This window comes from Castor canadensis, chromosome 2 (genome assembly GCF_047511655.1).
Source record: "Castor canadensis chromosome 2, mCasCan1.hap1v2, whole genome shotgun sequence".
In the NCBI taxonomy this organism is placed as follows: Eukaryota; Metazoa; Chordata; class Mammalia; order Rodentia; family Castoridae; genus Castor; species Castor canadensis.
This window is the reverse complement of record NC_133387.1, coordinates 166,891,109-166,907,992: the sequence shown is the minus strand read 5'-3', so window position 1 is coordinate 166,907,992 and position 16,884 is coordinate 166,891,109. Positions and strand designations below refer to the sequence as shown.

The 16,884-nt window shown below is 41.0% G+C and overlaps 1 protein-coding gene and 1 long non-coding RNA gene across 4 annotated transcripts in view; one reads left to right on the top strand and one right to left on the bottom strand.

Annotated features, from left to right (window-relative positions):
• Zbtb44 (zinc finger and BTB domain containing 44) overlaps positions 1-4,001 on the bottom strand; it is a 68,567-nt gene extending 64,566 nt beyond the window's left edge. For all 3 annotated transcript variants that reach the window (XM_020166977.2, XM_074066329.1, XM_020166980.2), the window contains exon 1: positions 3,866-4,001. The gene's annotated coding sequence lies outside the window, so the exon portion shown is untranslated. The remainder of the gene's footprint in view (positions 1-3,865) is intronic.
• LOC141420863 (uncharacterized) overlaps positions 3,987-16,884 on the top strand; it is a 29,708-nt gene continuing 16,810 nt past the window's right edge. The window contains exons 1-2 of the long non-coding RNA XR_012445539.1: positions 3,987-4,120; positions 5,835-6,009. This is a non-coding gene — a long non-coding RNA (uncharacterized lncRNA). The remainder of the gene's footprint in view (positions 4,121-5,834; positions 6,010-16,884) is intronic.

The following is a 16,884-nucleotide window of genomic DNA, read 5'->3' as shown; positions in this document are numbered from 1 at the left end:
ACACTCTAGGCTAGTCATCTAGTCCTTCTAGATATCAGTTCCCTTTCTTTTGAGAAAAGATACTAACAGCAATATCAGAGGGTAGGGGTGAGATTTAACTGAGATGATATATAAAATGGTTAGCAAAACTGGCATATAGGAAGGGCACAACAAATGTTAGCAATTATCATTACCACCATATTAGTCCATACAGTCAGTATGCCACAATAGGCTGTGGCTGCTATATAGGTATACATACCCTTGCAACTACTTGTAGCACTTTTTTTCCCATAATCTTATCTGTTTTAACAATCTTGGGTAGCGAGTCACTGAGATTAAAGACAGAATGAGGGTGAATGGGTTCAAAGCATATGTACCCTCTATCATCCCACTTCACTCTGAGGGAAATGGCAGTGATGGTGAACACAGAAAACTCACTGTGGGCGCAACTTTGGCTTTTCAGCACTGGTTGATATGAGGCCAATAAAATGACTAACTGTGCTCTGCCTACTTTAGAAAATTATCGCTTTCTCTTAAAACCATCTGAACATAGTATTTGAGATCACATAATTATGAATTTTTATCAAATTGGTGCAATCCAAACAAAATGTGCTATCTTCACTGATCACAACTTCAAATGCTTTTATATCTGCAGATAGCATATGTGTAAATTTTGTTGTGTAGCATAAAAGTAGATGGACTCATAAAACCTCTACCAGCTACATGCCTCTTTTTTAAAGACATGATTTTCAAGTAAACGCTGCAGTTTCACTTTTATTTAAAAATATGACAGCTGCAAAAGCAAGCTTGAAATCTATTTGGTAATTTCTAAAGATTAATCTTGTGCTTTCACTTTGCCAGAGGAATCAGAATATAACTGTAAAACTTTTAAGTACTGCTATGGGTAGGTAACACGCCTCAACAAACTACTAATCCTTCTGCCCTTAAGATACAATGACAATAGATATTAAAAGGAGAATGGCAAAGGGAAAGAATGTTTTACCTTAAAAAACTAACAAGAAACACTGACTTTTGAATCTTGTGTATATTTTACATATTCAAAAATAAAATCCTAAAGTAGAAAAGTGAAGCTGGTAGCATAACTAGAAGTATTTTAAATGGCTTTTGAACATAGTACTGGAAAAATATCCTTCATATGATATATTCTAAGGACAAAAATACATGCAAAAAATCCTTCAACTTCACTCAGAAGCAGTAATATTGGTATTATAATTTAAAATGATTTTATGTATACGGCAGCAAATAAGTTTATTAATTTTATTCAGTACCAAGATTTTCATTTGAGACAAGAGACAAATATAGAATCAAAGAAGAAAACGTCTGCTATGCTAAATTTGAAGTGGATATATCACTATGAACTCATGATTAAACAAGCTAAAAAACCATTTCTTAGTACTCTCCTCTCAAAAGGACCTAGAAGCAACGACACTCTAGAAGCAATGAATATACCAAACATCCCAATTTTGGTTTCTACATGCTCTTTGTCACTAAAAGAACCAAGACTCCTTGGATAAACAGTCCTTTCCAGATGTGCAACAAAAGAAAGCACAAAGCAGTTGGAGATATCTTGTGTCAGAAAGCACTCCAACATTAATAGTGAGCCTATGTGTCAAAACACAGTGGCCAGTTTAAAAGGGTTCCTACTACAAATCTGGGACCATATGGTCATCAAAAAGAAAAAGGATCATATTGGTTATAAAACAATAAAGTCCATGTGGTGTTATCACCCAAAATAAAGAAAAAACTTCATTGTAGTGACTATTTCCTCAGTGATGGCATCAGGCATTTGATCTGCATTTTTATGGGTAATTTAAGTCGTACCTAATTAAGAAATTCCCTAAAAAGAATCTCCAAAAAATTATTGAGCTAAGCAAGAGTCATCAATGAGTGCTAAGCAAAACTCAGAAACAGGATATTTACATTGTATCAAAAAATCACCCTAAGGTTACATGTAATAAGAACTAAAGACACACTGTTACAAGTGATTTGGTAGTTACCACTTTAATCAAGTATTCATACTTAGCATCATTAACACTGTGGCAATCTGACATTACCTATCTCCAATGTGAGATACATAGCATTACCTATTAAGTTTTCTCAGCAAATAAAGTTTACTTTAAGGTTATGGAGGCTTTGCTTAGACCACGATTTCAAAGGAAGTTAGGGGGAAGAAAAGAAATAAATGAAAATGACACTGGGAGGACAAGGGCAAGGTCAGAAGTTAGGTGTATTTTACAAGACAACTGGTTTGGTCAATTAGGTCTCAGAAAAATGCAGAGGTGGAATGTGTTAACAAAAGGGATTAACTACACTTAATCACCAAATGCATGAATCTAGACTGACTACAGCTTGGTCAGGGGGAGGCAGGTTAATTTGGAACTTGGTCAATTTGTAACAACTGGGGAAATCTGAATATGTTAATTTTGATAGGTATTGTAGAAGAATGTATTTTTAGGAAGTGTAAACTGAAATATTTAAGGTTCAAATGTGGCGGCCCACACTTGCAATACCAGCATTTGGGAGGTTAAGGCAGGTGAGATCCTGTTTAGAAACAAAAAGCAAACAAAGAGCAGGATACAATATGGCAAACTTTAGTCAATGGGTCTAGATAGTGGGGGCAGTCATTGTATCTTTTCCCCAATTTTTGTTAAGACTGAAATTTTTCTTGACATAAACTAAAATGTACTTCTAGTGGAGGGGTACGGCAGAAAGTACACCTACCCTGGAATTAAGTCTGGGTTCAAATCTCAACTTTTCTTACTTGTGCCGCTGAAGGTGAGTCACTTAACATCACTAAGATTCTGTCACATCTATAAAATTCAAGTGATAATATCCAGGTCGTTAAGTTGTTCTCAGAATTAGTAGGCTACGTTTGTAAAATACCTATCGGTGTTGCATAAAATAAGTAAATCTAATTAATGAATGTTAATCGCTTGTACAATAGGAAAACATTTTCACATTCCATAAGGGGAAACTACATTAGATAACATTAAATATTCCTAATCTATTAGAAGCCAAAGTGAATGGGGAAAAATGAAGATTTATATTTTAGATTCAAATTACAACTGAAAACGTAGGGAAAAAGAAGATAGTGAAAATCTTTACCAAACTGGGTATCTATAACATATTGTGTAATTTGCTTCTGGTATCAGCTTATCTCCAAATAAAGCACTAAGAAAATAAGCAAAAGTTAAAAAGAATTTTTCCTAATCTCGACGGAAAGTCTATTTATATGCTAAAAAGACACTAAGCTTTTGTCCTGATTACTGTAAGTTCCAAGAAAGTCCAAGACATTGGGCTTTATACTAAATTCTGGTTAAGGTTAATACAACTCAAATAGGTGCGGTTTCCTTTCTAACATACTTGTCATTTCACTTGAGGATAATTAATCCCTTTTTCTGCTTAGGCCAACAGTAAAATGACTAGATGCACAGTGATCCTCAGGTAGGGAAGAAAAAGATGTCTTTACATTCTTCTTCTTTTTTTTTTTTTTTTTTAAAGTGTCATCTTTTCCTTCCCAGTACCAGAGAAAAACACAGCAGGGAAAGGAAGGAACAAACAGGTCTGAGGCTCGCAGACAGACCAGGTGAGGGGGTTTACACCTCCGCCTGCTTCGGGTTTGGGCACATGCGCGTGCAAATGAGCGCCCCTGGAAAACCGGGGTGATTGCTGCGGGGCCCAAGGCCAGTTTCCTTCCCCAAGGATTAAAAAACACAGAGGGGACCCTGCGGGGTGTCTTCAGGCGCAATGGGGGGTGACAGACAAGCGCCCAGGTGGGCGTCCCGTGGTGTCAGTCCCTGGGCGGGCGCACCCCGAGTGCACCGGCGGCCGGCCGCCCTCCCGCTCGCCCTCCCTTCCCCGTTACCTGCGGGCGGCGGTGCGGGGGCCCGGAGGCCTGCTGCTGCTCCTCCTCCTCCTCCCCGCCAGGCTGAGGCGGCTAGGTGGTGGCGGTGGTGGTGGTGGCGGCGGCGACAACCCGGGGGGAGGGGGCGGAGCGCTCGGCTGGCTCCCTCTCCTCCCCCGGGAGACTCAGGGGACCCTATCTCGGGCCGCCGCGCCTAGGCCCGTGAGCAGCCTGTGGCTGGGGCATGGCGGCTCAGCCCACCGGCGAGCCTGCGAGGTGGGAGAGTGCGCGGCGCGGGGAGGAAAGCACCCCCGGCGACTGGAGGGCCCTGAGGGGAGGAGCAAGGGGGCCCGGGGAGCCGCGCGCGGGCGGCCGTTGGGGGCGGTTGGCCGAGGACAGGCGGCAGATTTGGGGAGCGCGGCGACGGCTCGCGTTTTCCCGGCGGGGCGGGGTGGGGAAGGGGAAGGGGACTGAGGGGAGGGGAGGGGAGGTTGGGAGGGAGCCGCCGCCGCGCGCGTGCGGGCCAGCGCCGCCGCCGTCGCTGCTCGGCTCACTCCAGCCTGTTTGGGGGCACTTTGTTTGTGTCCCACAATGCTTTGCGCGGACCGCCGGGCTGGGGAAAGGGAGGGGGAAAGTGGGTGGGTCCGGCGCGAGCTCGGGGGCGGGGCCCAGGGAAACGCGGCTACTGCGCAAGCGCAGGAAAGGCCCGCAGCTTCTCCAGGCTGAACTGTGGTAATCCGGTCTCCTTTAGACGGTGGAGCCCGCCTAACACCGGAGCGCCTTGGGCCTCGACTCTCTTTGCAGTTTGCATGTGTGCACATGTGCACATTTACATGCATATGCACCATAAGCCCCGTCAATTCCTCTAGCCGTCTTGCTAACACGGAGGGAAGTCTTATTCCGTATTTTCCCTCCCGTTGAACTAAAAACGAAAGAACCTCCAGCTTTCGCGGGTGGTTTTTGTAGCGGACTGAAACCGAGACACCCCAAGCCCCTCTTTCTGTCAGCGAGAGAGATTAGTTAATAGTGTGGCCATTTTGCACACATGGAAACTGAGGCCTGCGGAGGGGCGGCCCGCGGACATGCGAGGGACCCTGCGAATCTGGCGGGACCGCGGCTCCAGTGAACAGCGCCCCCCCCCCCCACCCTCCTGCGCTGCCCCCGGCCAGGTATCTCACATCGCTCCTGCCTTGGCGCCTCTGGCCTCCTCGCCGCGCTGCAAGATCGTTCTAGCATTTTTCTGGTTGACCTGGCAGGAAATGCAATTCTGAGATGACTAGAAAAATCGACCCCCACGTCCCTTTCGTTTTCCCAACACAGGGGCACCTAGAGCCGCTGAAAAAAAACCCAAAACTATTTCTTGCTGTCATTCAATACTGGCCTGCCGGGGAGGGAGTGTGCCGGTCATCCAGGACTGACCAGAAGTGCCTAGGGGCTTTTGGAGTTCTTGGTCACCTGCAAAATCTCACTTGTGTAAAGTGTTAAACCACCCAGGGCCCTGTGTTGGCTTCTCCAGGCCTGGCAGGCATGCACTCGAAACAGAGACCCAGCGATTTGGAGGGAACCCGGGAAGCAGGCCACAGTGCTCTCCAAGCATGTGAGGTAGCAGGATGCCACCTGGGCCCGTGAGCCCTGGGCGCTCTGGACATTTGCATAGTTTGTTTTCCCACACCTCCAGCTTTTAAAGTTTTCTTTGTGCAAGGTGGATTGACCTCCCACCTAACTAGAGTGGATTTTTCTTCTGAAACATTTGGCAACATCTCACATGAATCTTCTCCCTAAGAGACAAGCAACCAAAAGCCCAAGCACCAGAATTCTAACCAATCAAATCTACTTTAGAAATAAAGGCAATAAACCAAACTCTGTTTGTGTAGTCTTTGTAGTTTCCTACAAGGCTTCAACTATATGCAATGTATTTAATCCCCACAGCAACCTAATCCATAGGCTTTTAGTGTTATTCCCACTATCATTTTTGTTCTTCCCATTTCAGAGATGAGCAAAATCAGAAGGATGCAAATTAGAGCCAGTTTTGCTCTGAGTTTTGAAGAAGCAGAAGGGAAAGAAGCCAGAATGCTTACCCAGGAGAGACATGACAGTGGCCAAGCAAGACTCAGGAAGATCACTGAACTGGAGGCATTTGTGCCCAGTGTGTGAAAATGTACAAGGTAAACAACTGAGAAGAATCTGGTGGGGATAAAGTAAGTCAAATCAATCCAGACTACCTCTCCTAGTGCATTTAATAGCATAGTCAATAAAAGATCATTAGATACGTCTTTACTAATTGTGTCTCAAGGGACTGAGATGGCAGCTGCCGTTCACTGTAAGACTGGCAGAACTGATACAAAAAATTGCTCCCCTTAGTCTCTTGTCTCCTCCTTCTTGAGCCTGTTCTATTTCTCATTTTACATGTAAAATTTTTTATCCTCCTCCCAACCCACCCCCCCATCCCAGGTCTGAAGAACTTATTAACCAAATAATGCTGTTGGACCCTTATGGGCTAAGTGCTAGATGCTTGGGGAGGGCGTGAGGAAAAATACAGAGAAGATTAGCCATTGCAGGAGCTCCCTTCTTGTTTTGTCTTTGGGCAGGGTCAGTTTCTGTGGCTTTTGCAGCCTCCTACGTCTTTTCTTCCCAAGCTAGCAGAGACTTGCCTTTGGGTTGCTGGAATACGTATACCTTTCTTTGACATTGGGTTAAAATAATACTGGTGGGAGGATTTTGTGAAATTGAAATTCTGTACACAGGTGAAACAAATAAACTAGACAGTATGAGGAACCTTTAATTATTAACCTGGTATGGACAATTCTGAGGAATTCAAACTCCAGGCAAATTCCAGGGGTTTTGTTTCAGCCATGAGCTGTTTTGGGAACAAATTCCAACAAAATGACACTTTCTTGCAGTAGATCATTACAGCTGAATGGGAACTTAATTTAGTCCTTACATATTCCAGAACAAGAATGCTTTCTCCTCCCCAGAAAGGTCTCTAGCCTGACTTGAATTATTTCAATGAAGAGAGCCCGTTATTGCTTAAGTCAACCTTGCTTCCTTCTTAGATCATTCAAAATATCTAAACAAAGATTAATCTAGCTCCCTAAACCTGAAACTTGTCCTCTTCTAGTGTTCCCATTTCACTCATTTCCCAGGTGGGCAGGTCACCTTTGCCACTCTACTAGTGTACTGCATCTCAATTCCAGTCTATCACAAGTCCTGGTGAATCTGCCTAGTCCCATTGCCACTATCCTAAAGTTAGATGACAATAGTTTGTGCTCAGAGAATTGTAATACCCTTTATCTTATTCTCAAACAGACTGTCCCTTCTCTTCATTCTATACATGGTAGCTGTGGAGGAAGGTCCCCTTATGGGGGCATGGCAGGAACAAAGGTACTAACTCAGGCAAAAGAAGGTAGTAAGGGCCTGGTTCCAATGCAAAGATGTTTATGCAGGTATAAAACTGAGGGTCAGGCAGGAGCCAGTGGCTCATGTCTGTAGTCCTAGCTACTCAGGAGGCAGAGATCAGGAGGATTGAGATTTGAAGCCAGCCCAGGCAAATAGTTTGTAAGGCCCTAACTTGAAAAACCCCTCACCAAAAACAAACAAAGGAAGGACTGGTGGAGTGGCTCAAAGTGAAGGCCCTGAGTTCAAGTCCCAGTACCACTAAATAAATAAATAAATAAATAAATAAATAAATAAACTCTGAGGGCCGGCCACTTGTTAGTGGCTCATGCATGTAATCCTAGTTACTCAGCAGGCAGGGATCAGGATGATTTTGGTTCAAAGCCAGTCCGGGCAAATAGTTTGCAAGACCCTATCTTGAAAAATACCCAACCAAAAAAAGGGCTGGTGGAGTGGCTTAGGTGGTAGAGTGCCTGCCTAGCAAGGTTTGAAGTCCTGAGTTCAAACCCCAGTACTGCCAAAGACACAAAAAATAAAAACTGAGGGCCAGGTCACAGGGCAAGGGTGTCTATGCAGATGTAAAAGTGAGCACCAGGTCACAATGCAAGGATGTTTGTGTAGATGTAAAAGTGAGGGTCAAGTCACAACTGAAGGATGTTTGTGTAAATGTAAAAGTGAGGGCCAAGATGAAAGATGCAAGGATATTTGCACAAGTAAGGAAGTGAGGGCTGAAGCTAGCTGCCAGGATATTTATGCCCATCTGCAAGAATGCTTACACAAATGCTTCAAGGAAGCTGAGGTCACAGCTGCAAGGATGTTTGTGCCCAGCTGCAAGGATGTTTGCATAAAATGCTTCAAGAAAGCTGAGGTCACACTACAAAAAATGCTTAAACTGCAAGATGTACCAGAAACAACCAATCAGAAAAGCATATTTAGGCCAGAAAAGTACACAAAAAAGCATACCCTGAATCTCACACCAATGCAGCAGCACTCCCCTTGTTGCCTAGCTGTCCACTGTTTCCCTTAACAGAATCCTAGTAAACCTTTGCTCTCTTACCCTGTAATCTACCAACCCACACCTTTGAAATCCACAGTTTGGTAGCCCATACAGCAACTTTATTTTTCCTTTTTCACTTAGGGACATTTAGTAGTTCTGCATTTGGACCTGGGGACAATTGCTGGTCTCTGACTAGTGCTACTCTCTGGTGTGGCCCAAAGGGGTTCATTTTGTGAGCATCAGGAAACCATTGCCCTTAGAGGTGAAGGACCTGTGCCTTATACAGACTCTTTATTGGAACAACCTTGTTCTGATAATTAAGGATCTCTGGCCAGAGCAACTCTCTGGTGAAACCCAAAGGTCAGGGGAAAAGGAGCTCACTCATCTATAGTTGGCAAGATGAAGAACTTGCCTATCCTCTCCATTTCAAGTCTCTACTTCCAACACATGGTGCAATAGGCAGTAGCACTTCCTTTGTTGTCCAGCTGTTTCCCTTAACAGTGTACTAATAAACCTTTGCTCACTTATTCTCTCACCTTGATAAATTCTTTTACCAACCTGTGGCTCCAAAATCCACATCAGTAACCAGAGTTGTAACTCATAGCAATCACGTCATCCAACAATGGCTTCCTATTGTTTTTAGAATAAAGCACCAAACCCTTAGTAAGGCTTTCACAACACTCCACAATCTGGCCCTTCCCATGTCTTCAGTTCATCTCTTGTTATACACCAAGGAACATTCCAGTCACAGTGTTATTTTTTTCACATCTAAAATACCATGCTTTTTCTTGCATTGCACACATTTCTTCTATATAGAAATACTCCATTCCTTGGCTAATTTCTTCTCATCCTTAGCTCTCTTCTTTTGGATATATAATGTACCTATAAATATACTTTCATAGTGCATATTTTATTATAATGCGTAATATAATGTATATGCTATATGTAGTATGTGTATATTTATATATGCCAGTTTATTAAGATATAACTCATATCATACAGTTTATCCTCTCAAAGTATACAATTCAATAGTTTTTGGTATAGTCACAGAGTTGTTTAACCATTATAGCTAAAAATAATTTTTAAACTTTCTCATTATCCAGAAGGAACCCTTTACAGTTTCTCCCCATTAACAGTTACTCCCCATTTACTCCCAACACCCTAGCCCCAGGCAACCACTAACCTATTTACCTATCTCCTTCCTTCCTATACAGATTTGATATATATATTTGGTTTGTTGTGTAGTTATACCAGGCTTGCTTGTATATTGTTTAAGTCCTCTATATTTTTTCTTCTCTTTTTTCCCAGTATTTTTTTTAAAGACTATGTTGACGACTATGTTGTTCGTCCTATAGTGTTTGCTGCTTTCTAGATATTGTCAATTGCATCACTGTGGTGTATTTAACATGGTCCTTATCCTCTGCATTTTCTATAAATTGGTAGTAGGATCTAGATGTCTTATCAGATGCAGTCTGGGGGCATAGGTCAAGTGGTAGAGCATTTGAGCCTAGCAAGCATAAAGCCCTGGGTTTAATCCCCAACTTAGTAAAAAAAAGACAACAAAAACTAGGTTGTTTTGTCAGATTTGATTGTAATTTTTGGCAAGGTTACTTCATAAGTGGTTATGTGCTTTTCCATTATGAAACAATGAAAAAAATTGTCTCTTTTTCTTTTTGTGATGTTAGTAGCCAGCCACTAACGAGTAATGCCAAGATCGATTCGTTCATTAGGAGTTTTTAAATGGTGATATAATTCTGCCATCCTTCATTTGTTAGCTACAATGTTTCCACAAAAGGTAACTGCCTCATATCTGTTACTTGATTACCTAGCAGTATAGTATATATAGAAAGCAAGATAAGTGCTTGATTGGTTCTGTCACCAAATATTTCTTAACTCTGTCCATTTCTCTCATTTTCAACCACTACTACCCTGATCCAAAGTCCTTACCCTGATTTCCAAGACCTTAATTCTTTGGAATCCTACTCATTTTGAAAACTTTTGTCTGACCTGGTCTCTGCCCATTCTCCAGTCTCATGTCAGGCCACTGGATTTCCTCCTCTCTCACTATAACCTAGTCATACTGGCTCATTTTAATTTCCTAAGTCACCAAGGTCTTTCCCATCTTAGAGTCACTGTTCATGAGCCCTCTACCTAGTAATCTTTTTTTTTTCCAACTTCCTCTTCCTTCTCCTAACTCATGCTTATCTTTCAGTCATTATTTTCTTAAGGAAGACTAGGTTGGCATTCTAATTCTATCCGTTCATACCCCTCTACTTATAATTCATAAAACTTATAGTTCATATTTATACTTATTTGTGTAGTTATTTATTTAATGTCTTTCTTCTCACTGAGGTATAAATTCCACAAAGGCAGGAATCATCTATTTTGGATTTTTCCCCCTAAGTTTAATTTAATGCTTGGAATATAGTACGTGCTTTAAAAAGAAATGTTGAATTGAATAACATTGAAGTCAGATTTGTGAAAAATAAAATACTTTGTCTCAATATGTAAAGCTAGCTAACATTTCTTTAGTGAAAGGTACTGTCCTATGCTCTACTACACTATAACCATATGAAGTGAGTATTATAGTTATCTCTATTGGATAGATAAGGAAACTGAAGAGAGGAGATTTTCCTGAGATCACATGATAATAAATGTCAGAATCAGGATTCAAATCTAAGTAATTTGACTCTAAAACCTAACATGTCAGGTTAAAATCCTAATGTATTACAATCCTTAGAAATACACTGTGCAAATGTATATAGTGGAGAAGAACAGACCTTAATTATTTGGATTCCAAATTGAAAATCCCAGGGAAGCAGCTTATTGGCTTAGCTTAGGTTGGGTACTCATTACTATATCAGTCAACTGAAATCAAGGCAATGAGGTACCATAAAAACCTATAACTTTCATGCCAGATCTGGGGATGGTGAGGGACTGTTTCCAGAGGGGGGCACATACTAGGCAGACAATTTTATAGTCAAGCACACACATATTTCTTCCTTTTTTTCATTTCCTTTTCCTTTTCCCCTCCTTTCCTCCTTCTTTCCCTCCCTCCCTTCCTCTCTTTCTCTTTTCTTGTCTTCCTCTCTTTCTCTCTTCCTTAAAATGAGACCTTGCTATGTTGCCTAGGCTGGCCTTGAACTCTGGACTAAAGTGATCCTCCTACCTCAGCCTTCTAAGTAGTTGGGACTAAAGGCATGTGCTGCCATGCATGGCCACGTGCATATTGTTTCCATGTATCTAATATAAAGTCTCTTGTCCAACATAGTGCAGAATCTACAAACAGAACAACAGATGCCTTGCGTCCTCAATGAGATACAATGAAAAGAAGATGGTCAGCTGTTATGCATATCTCTGATTTCCTGAATCTCTGTTGATTGGGTCTGAATGTGGTCGCACATAATTTTACAGACTAATAGATAATTTGATGACCCCTTTTTTGGGCAAAGTTTCTAAAGTCAGTTCATATTATGTGAGAAGTTAGCTTGGGGCAATGGTAGTCTCCAAGACCCTTTGGAAGAGCCATTCCAGAGGACACAGGAAAAAAAAAAAAAACCCACAGACCAAAATAAGAAGCTTGAGTTGCAGTTTGTCCTACAAAATGTAGGACACAAAGAGAAGAGGAAAGAGGTGAGACAGACTTAACACACTTCAGATAAGGTATAAGCAAGGTAGAAGGACCAAACTACCCGAACACGGATTATGCCATGTTCTTATTCCTGTGTTTTTTCCCTTCTGTGTCAGCTTTTGTCTCTTGTGGTGTAGTTATAAGGATCAAAGTTGATATTTGAGCAAGGGGGTTCAATAGACTGAAGGTGCATGAAACCAACATACATATTTGTATACTGGAAAGACATAGAGACAAGGATATTTGGCCAATAGCTGTATCTTATCAATCATCCTGATGAATGACCCTGGATTTGACTTGCATTTTGTGGGTAAAGGACAGTGGAGTTAGAATGGTATTAACTATAAGTAGCTGATTTAAGATCTCATGATTGTTGAATGTTTAGTGTGTCTCATGCATATTTAGTGAATTATGAACATTTGCTACATCTTGGTCCTTCCTTTCCTGTCTATGTAGGTCAGAACATGTATACTATACTTATTTTTATATCTCTTCAACATGCCTCCCATGCTATTTGCTTCTTTTTTTTTTTCATTTTTCTTTTATTATTCATATGTGCATACAAGGCTTGGTTCATTTCTCCCCCCTGCCCCCACCCCTTCCCTTACCACCCACTCCGCCACCTCCCTCTCCCCCACCCAATACCCAGCAGAAACTATTTTGCCCTTATTTCTAATTTTGTTGTAGAGAGAGTATAAGCAATAATAGGAAGGAACAAGGGTTTTTGCTGGTTGAGATAAGGATAGCTATACAGGGCATTGACTCACATTGATTTCCTGTGAGTGGGTGTTACCTTCTAGGTTAATTCTTTTTGATCTAACCTTTTCTCTAGTACCTGTTCCCCTTTTCCTATTGGCCTCAGTTGCTTTAAGGTATCTGCTTTAGTTTCTCTGCGTTAAGGGCAACAAATGCTAGCTAGTTTTTTAGGTGTCTTACCTATCCTCACCCCTCCCTTGTGTGCTCTCGCTTTTATCATGTGCTCATAGTCCAATCCCCTTGTTGTGTTTGCCCTTGATCTCATGTCCACATATGAGGGAGAACATACGATTTTTGGTCTTTTGGGCCAGGCTAACCTCACTCAGAATGATGTTCTCCAATTCCATCCATTTACCAGCGAATGATAACATTTCATTCTTCTTCATGGCTGCATAGAATTCCATTGTGTATAGATACCACATTTTCTTAATCCATTCGTCAGTGCTGGGGCATCTTGGCTGTTTCCATAACTTGGCTATTGTGAATAGTGCCACAATAAACCTGAATGTGCAGGTGCCTCTGGAGTAACAGTCTTTTGGGTATATCCCCAAGAGTGGTATTGCTGGATCAAATGGTAGATCGATGTCCAGCTTTTTAAGTAGCCTCCAAATTTTTTTCCAGAGTGGTTGTACTAGTCTACATTCCCACCAACAGTGTAAGAGGGTTCCTTTTTCCCCGCATCCTCGCCAACACCTGTTGTTGGTGGTGTTGCTGATGATGGCTATTCTAACAGGGGTGAGGTGGAATCTTAGCGTGGTTTTAATTTGCATTTCCTTTCTTGCTAGAGATGGTGAGCATTTTTTCATGTGTTTTCTGGACATTTGAATTTCTTCTTTTGAGAAAGTTCTGTTTAGTTCACATGCCCATTTCTTTATTGGTTCATTAGTTTTGGGAGAATTTAGTTTTTTAAGTTCCCTGTATATTCTGGTTATCAGTCCTTTGTCTGATGTATAGTTGGCAAATATTTTCTCCCACTCTGTGGGTGTTCTCTTCAGTTTAGAGACCATTTCTTTTGATGAACAGAAGCTTTTTAGTTTTATGAGGTCCCATTTATCTATGCTATCTCTTAGTTGCTGTGCTGCTGGGGTTTCATTGAGAAAGTTCTTACCTATACCTACCAACTTCAGAGTATTTCCTACTCTTTCTTGTATCAACTTAAGAGTTTGTGGTCTGATATTAAGATCCTTGATCCATTTTGAGTTAATCTTGGTGTAGGGTGATATACATGGATCTAGTTTCAGTTTTTTGCAGACTGCTAACCAGTTTTCCCAGCAGTTTTTGTTGAAGAGGCTGCTATTTCTCCATCGTATATTTTTAGCTCCTTTGTCAAAGATAAGTTGCTTATAGTTGTGTGTGCTATTTGCTTCTGTATTGAGTTTCTCCTAATTTATTTTTAAATATTTATTTATTTATTTATTTATTTATTATTCATATGTGCTATTTTTAAATCTTATTTTCTACAAGTCAAATAGAAAATTATTTCATAATACAACAAATACAGGCTATACATGTTACGAATAATCATTCATATTAACTTTAAAGATCTCTTAAGTTGCCCAAAAAGCACAATATATTATGCTGTCTCTCAGTAAGTCCAAGCGAGTAGGCTTTCCTCCTGTGTTAGAACACATTGCTCATTTTTAAATTGAGCATCAGAGGAAGTGGTTGGTTTGCACTGAGAAACTAGACTTGCACTTATGCAGTTAGGTACCCACACTATGAGAAGCACCTGGAACTGAGACCAGTGGAGGGCAAGACAGATTCATGTTATGTTTCCATCTTCCACTTACTCTGGGCATTCACTGACTGAGTAAAATGATACAACTTTTTTCCTCTCCTAAGTCCACCTGAATTCATATGAATAAAATGTGTGTATGTTGCTATTTTTAGGGAATAATGAATTTAAAATGATGAAAGACAAGTAGGCTATCTAGCTTTTTGTGGTGCTGGGGATCAAACCCAGGGCCTTGCACATGTTAGGCAAGTGCTCTATCACTGAGCCACAGTCAGAGCCCCTATATTCATGATTAAAAAAAAAAACTTTAGATAAGAAGAAAAGGAGAAGAAACATACAGAGGTCACTGGCCTAGATCTTATATTATATCTTGCTAAAGGATGGTAGTAAAGTATATGACAGGACCAGAAAATTTCATGGGCATCTGTTCCTTAGCTCACTTTCTTAAGAGTGGAATAGGTTCTGTATGGCTGTCCCAGGATTTTGCCTAGAGAATCTTCCTTGGAACCACTGAGCAGGATTAGAATTGTGGGACATGGCTTCACATGAATGTTGCTCATTCACAAGAACAGTTGTGGGGAGTTGGAAAGGAAGTACCTGAAAGGTTCCCAAGCCCCACAGAAGGTCTTGCTGAGGTTGAAAAATATCTATTTGTGAAGCATCAATCTGGAGATTTTCTCCAGATTTTAATCACATCCACCATTTATTAAATGTGTCAGGGGACGTGCTTTACCTTCACTATTTTATTTATATTCATGATAACTCCCAAGTAAATATTATCATGTACAATTTACAAGAGGGTAAAATGGAAGCTTAAGTAAGTTAAATAGCTTGCCCATGTTTGCCCAGTTAGTTAATGGCAGAGCTGTGATACTTTAGCTCTGTTTTACACCAAAGTCAATGCTTGTTTTATGCACTAAACTTGTCATGGGTATGGTATAAGAGAGACAGAGTTTGGTTAGACCAATTGTCAGTGTTTGCAAAGTGGGTGGGGCAGTATTAAAGGAATCTGCAATGTTGGGTTTTAGGAAGCAGAGAGGTTGCACAGTATACTATGGATTCTAGGTTAGATAGAGGTGGCACCATAACCATGAATGGTGTAGGTTCCTGAAAACACAGGTCGAAATAAAAGAATTGGATATATGAATGAAGTAGCAATGCAGAGGGACTAATAGTTTTGTATTTTTCTCAGAACTGGGGATTTAACCTGGGCCTCACACAGGCTAGGCTAGCATTCCATCTGTAAGCTATATTCTCAGCCCTTATTATTATTTTTTTTTTGATTTGAGACAGGGTCTCACTACATTGCCCAGGCTGGCCTTGATCTTGCAGTCCTCTTCTTTAGCCTGAGTATTACAGGCATACTCTACCACTTTCCATAGGGGACAGTTTTAGCATCATGATAGAGTGAGCCAACAAGGATCTCTACCACCCCTTCCTCATTTCAATGACATAGAAATGATACTCTTGGAGGCAAAAAGTGAAAAAAAGATCCAAACCTGGATCTATAAACTTTCTGTATCAGCCAGAGAAATAGCAAAGCATAGTATACACTACAGGCTAGATGCTGGGCTTCTAACAAGCACAGATTAAATAGCCTGAAGATAGAATGAAGAAAACTGGAAGTGAAATCAGTAAATCAAGCCAAGAGTCCACTAAAGCTTTCTTTTAGTAAAAGGGAGAACTAGAAAATCCTCAGGAAAATGATAAGGTGTATTTCTTCCCCAATTCAGATTTTAAATCTGATTAACCTTGTACTTACTAATAAAAAGAGGAGATAGTAGTGAAAAAAAGCTGATCCAAGACAATGAATTCCTTGTTGTGCCTGGAAGTCTGTATTCCAAACCACATAGGGATATGAGTCACTATGCAAAAGATTTATCAGACACAGTATAATTAGAATTCTAAAACCTTCATTTTTATAGAATAGTCTTTAAAAGACTAAAATAAGCAGTCTGAAAGATGGTTGGCAAAATTAGTGCTGCATAGTGACGTGTGCCTGTGATCCCAGGTACTTGGGAGGCTGAGGCAGTAAGATAGCAAGTTTGAGGTTAGTCTGGCCAAACTTAGTGAGACCTTCTCTCAAAAAGCTGGTTGTAATGATGCATGCTTATAATTCCAGCTACTTAGGAGATAATGGTAGAATTATTGCAGTTTGAGGCCAGCTCAGGTAAAAGTATGAGACCCTATCTGAAAAATAAGCTAAGCAAAAAGGGCTGGTAGCGTAACCATAGTTACCACAGAGAGCTTGCTTAGCAACCACAAGGCCCTGAGCTCAAACCCCAGTATGGCCCAAACAAACCAAAGAGGGAAAGAGAGAAAGGGAAAGAGGGAGGGAGGGAGGGGAGAAGGGAGGGAGAAAAAATCATAAGGAAAGAGTAATACTCTGTGAAGATAGACCAGGAAAATTTAAAAAAGATCAAAATAGAATGTCTACAAATGAAAAACGTTTTTACTGAGGCTAAAACTTAATAGACGGATGAAATTATGGACATGTACAAGCATAAGAGATAGAGTATATGAAAGAA